At 44.6% G+C, this 4,727-nt stretch overlaps 1 pseudogene; it reads right to left on the bottom strand.

The window, feature by feature from the left end:
* Positions 1-3,052: 3,052 nt before the first annotated feature.
* On the bottom strand, positions 3,053-4,303 carry Gm3943 (annotated as a pseudogene).
* Positions 4,304-4,727: the final 424 nt, after the last annotated feature.

Below are 4,727 nucleotides of genomic sequence, written 5' to 3'. Positions count from 1 at the left end.
TCAGTGCTCTTAACCACTATGCCATCTCTCCAGCCTCTGCTTGTTTCTTTTTGTTGGAGGCAGAGTTTGACTGTGCATTTTAGAATGGCTTTAAAATCACAGTGTAGCCCAGGATTGCCTCAAGTGCTGAGATTGCAGGCATACACAGCTACATTGGGCTTTAAAGAGAGAATTTTACAACTGAAGGCTGTCTCACAAACCCTAAGGTTAAGCATGTTGATGGACCCTGAGAATAGACTAGAGCAGGCAGTTACGATATTTTCAGAAGCTCAGACAATGGACACCCTCCCATAAGTCTTCATTGTATTTGGCTCTTTGCTTCCTTCTCTATAAAAAGCACCTTCCTTTGCTCCTGAGAACACACAGAGAAATCAGCTTCCCCATACTGACAGCACTGCCCTCACTATTGTCTACTGCCTAAGACTCAGCCCCAGCACAGAACCTCTCCAAGGAAAATGCTGCTAAAGACGATATTCTCTTCCCTCCAGCCCAAAACAGGATTTCTTTTTGTAGCCCTGGATGTCCTGACCAGGCTAGCCTGGAACTCACCGAGATCTGACTGCCTCTGCCTCTTGGGTGCTGGGACTAACACAATTTGGAAAGGGGGTGTGATATAGAAAGAGAAGTTGAAAGTTACGTTTGTGGGGCCGGAGCAAGCAGGCCTGAGCGAGAACTGGAGAGTTAGCTAGGCAGTTAAGAGCACTGGTTACTCATCTAGAGGTCATGAGTTCAATTCCCAGCAACCACATGGTGGCTCACAACCATCTGTAATGGGATCTGACTCCCTCTTCTGGAGTGTCTAAAGACAGCTACAGTGTACTTACTTACATATATTAAATAAATCTTTAAGAAGAAGAAAGAAAGATACGTTCACAACATGAGTAGTTGTACCTATCTTTTTTTTTAAGGTTTTATTTATTTATTATATGTAAGTACACTGTAGCTGTCTTTAGATCTCATTACGGATGGTTGTGAGCCACCATGTGGTTGCTGGAACTTGAACTCAGGACCTCCGGAAGAGCAATCAGTGCTCTTAACCTCTGAGCCATCTCACCAGCCCAACCCCATACCCATCTTTAAAGGCAAGATGATCAGGACTTTCAGGCTAGCTTGGAATACATAGTGAGTCTCAATCTACACATGGTAGGTGGCTCTCTCAACACTACAAAGACCCTCCTCTTAGAAGAAAGGCAATGGGAAACAGGAGGCGGTTTAAGGAGTCAAGTGAAGTGCAGTTGCTCTAACAGGGATTCACCCAATGGCCAAGCAATTTTTCTTCAGAACCAGTGGGCATGAATCTTAGGACAAGTCCCAAAAGGCCCTGTTTCCTTATTGAATGCTCTTATCTTTCAGTTCTATAAGAGGGAGAACAAATAGGAGACTAAAAAGGAAGAAGCGGTAAAATCAAGTAAGGGGTAGCAGCCCAGTTAGGGTGTTCAATTGAACCAAAACACGACCAGGCCTATCATATAGTAAGTACACAAAAACTGTTAGCTATTGTTATGGACACCGGGGAAGGCTGAGTGCAGTTGGATTCTAAGTTACAGAGATTGGATAACCTTTGCAAATGGTTACTGGAAACATAAAGGAACCTGGGCAAGGTTCCCACTTTGTACCAGAATATGTGTCCCTAGGAACCAAGACTCAGGTCTGCCACACACAACACTATTCTCCTATGGCACAAGAAAATAACACTAACACATTCTTGGATTTGGACCCTACTTTTTCAAGATTCCTTGCAACCTCTCCTTTTGTTATGACAACACAGCACTTACTTCATCCTCATTACAGCTGAACTGAGATAGCTCTCCCTGCCCCCAGTGAATTGCTGAATCCCACTGCAGTTGTTTGTACTTCAGGACTGGCCTGGCCGAGCTCAGGCAGATCCTGTTAGGACTGTGCTGAGAGGATATGCAGTCTCTCTAGAACTCGAGGGAAATGCTCGAGGAACACTACTTTTTTAAAGATGTAGTCATTTTTTATTTTATGTGTTTGGCTGTTTCGCCTGCATGTATGTATGTGTGCTATGTGTGTCTGATGCTCGTGGAGGCGAGAAGAAGGTGTCACACCCTCTGGAACTACAGTTACAGAGAGTTGTGAGGCACCGTGTGGGTGCTTTGAACTCTGTAAGAGCAGGGAGTGCTCTTCACCACAGAATCATCCCTCCAGTATCCCAAGTAACATCATTATAATACACATTACAAATTAGCTGCTTTTTTTTCATAATCCCCATTGCCTCTTGATTATTTTCCTTTTGAGGTTTGAGACAAGCTCTCACTGTACATGTCAAACTCATAAAGATGCCGTTGACTCTGCCTCCCGAGTGCCGTGATTAAAGGCATGTGCCACCACCGCCTATCAAGGGTCATTTTCAAAAGCTCCACTTGGAAAATCTATGTCATACGTAATGATAAGGCAAGTGCAAGGTCACAGAGGTTTCCACCTCAAGCTTCAAAGAGAATCCTGAGAGACCAAGTGATGCAAAGCAAGATCAGAATCCCTAGGGCCATTTTTGAGAGAGCAGTGTTTGCAGCTATGGGTGAAACTGAAGATGAAGTAGCGCCTCGAAGACATTGAAGATGCCAGGAATTCGGAGTGTCTGCCCAGAGAAGCCACAACCAGCGACCACAGCCAACCCAGGAGAAAGGCCATATAAGCTGCAGTTTGCTATAGAGGTGGGACTGTCAAGCTCTATGAAGCTCACATCATGCCAATGTGCTCCAAGATGTAGGACATAAAGCTTAGGGCTCTGCCGGGCTTTGGGCTCTGGGCTTGTTTTGCTCCCGTCCTTTCTATGCCTCTGTTCCTTTTTTCAAGCATACTTAATTCACATTATTCTTCTTATATTAAAAACCTTTACATGAGCTGGCCACAGTGGTGCATGTCTTTAATCCCAGCACTTGGGGGGGCAGAGGTAGGCAGATGTCTCTGAGTTCGAGACCAGCCTGATCTACATAGTGAGCTCCACCAAGACAGCTAGAGGTATATAATGAGAACCTGTCTCAAAAACAAACAAACAAAACAACAACAACAAAAGAAAAACAAAAAAACCTTAAGTGGTAGCTACAGCTGGAGCCTGGGTTCTCTGAACGAACTCTTTGATATGGGTTTTCACAAGACAGACGGTGAATTCCTGATACAGAAACTTTATGAACCAATTTTCTTTCCAGAAGTTGGGAGTCAAGTAACTGTAGGTCTTGGAGATGGCATCAAAGGTGGCCTTGACAAAGTTGCCCAGGGTAGTATTGTGGCCCCTGGCTGATGTGTGGCAGTCAGCAATACCAGCCATCAGCATCAGCTTTTTGGGCACAGGAGCAGAGACAATGTCAGTGCCTCTGGTAACAGGGATGAGGCACACTAGTACAGAGTCCCAGCGGCCTATCACCTTGCATGGAACGGTTTAGGGATTGACAATCTTGTTCCTCCAGTACCCTAATCCTCCCAGGGATGGTGGAAAGCTTGACCAAGATTATGGCCCCTCAGATAGCAGTGCCTACCACCTTGGATTATCTAACACCAAGACCAATATGAGCATTGTAGTCCCAGGCCTGTTGGCGAGTCAAGTCTGCTACTTCATTGACATGATCTTTAGAATCATATCTTTGAGGGATACTCCTAAGAAAAAGTCAATAATCTCGGATTCCTTAATGAGCAGGGAGAACAGGTAGGTCTCCTCCAGGAACTTGATCCTTTCATTCTTGACCAAGTGGCACAGCTTGATGATGAGGATGCATGTCTTGCCTCCGGATTTACCTCTAGGAGCCTAGCAGCCTCTAGCATGTCAGAGGCAGTTGAATCCATTGGAAATACAAAATTTTTCTTTCCAATTGTATAGGGGCTCACAGCTAAGGGTTTGACATGAGTCTCAGAAGAACTTTGGACTTGAACTTCTGAACAGGATCAGAGTTGTGAGTTGCAAAACTTTGGGCAATTTTGGAAATGGTCTAAATCCATTTTCTCTTATGAGATGAATGGACATCAGCCATTGAGGGTCTAGAGGTGGCTCTGATGTAATCAGTGGAATAACCCACTAATGGAGTCATAACTTGATGGCATTATTAGAAGATGACAGAAGGTTTAGGAAGAGAGGCCTAATTGGAGGAAGTAGGTTACTGAAAACATGTCCTTGAGGAATGCATATTGTCCGTCTCTGCCTGCTTCCTTGCCACCATGAGATATGCAGCTATGCTCCTCACATGTACCTCTACTCTGAAGCTATGCCTTGCTTGGGATTGAAAAGTACCATGGACTTCTACAACTTTGAGCCAAAATAAACCTGTCCTCCTTTGAAAGTGTTGGCCATACTGACAAACAGTGATTACCACAGAGCCTTTGTCAAACCCCTGCAGGTGAGTGACAGTGAAGGACCTAAGGACTTCAGAACATTACTTCCACCAGCTATGGAGAACTACTTTCCTTTTGATAAGCAGCCAGGACCTTGCATGTGCTCAGTAAAACACTAGAGCTATAGCCCCAGCCATGTTTTTACTTTTTGAGTTAGGGTCTCACCAAGTTTCCTAGGCTGGCTTTGTACTTGCTCTGTAGCAACCAGAAGGCCTTGAACTTGTAATCCTCCTGATTCTGATTCCCAAGTAGCTGGAATTAAAGGACCATGCCACCAAGCCTGGCTCATAAACAGCTTTATCGTTATTTATTGTGTTGTTGTTGTTGTTGTTGTTGTTGTTGTTGTTGTTGTTGTTGTTGTTTGGGTGGTTCATTGGTTTTGG

This window comes from Mus musculus, chromosome X (genome assembly GCF_000001635.26).
Source record: "Mus musculus strain C57BL/6J chromosome X, GRCm38.p6 C57BL/6J".
In the NCBI taxonomy this organism is placed as follows: domain Eukaryota; kingdom Metazoa; phylum Chordata; class Mammalia; order Rodentia; family Muridae; genus Mus; species Mus musculus.
This window is presented reverse-complemented; position numbering and strand designations above follow the sequence as displayed.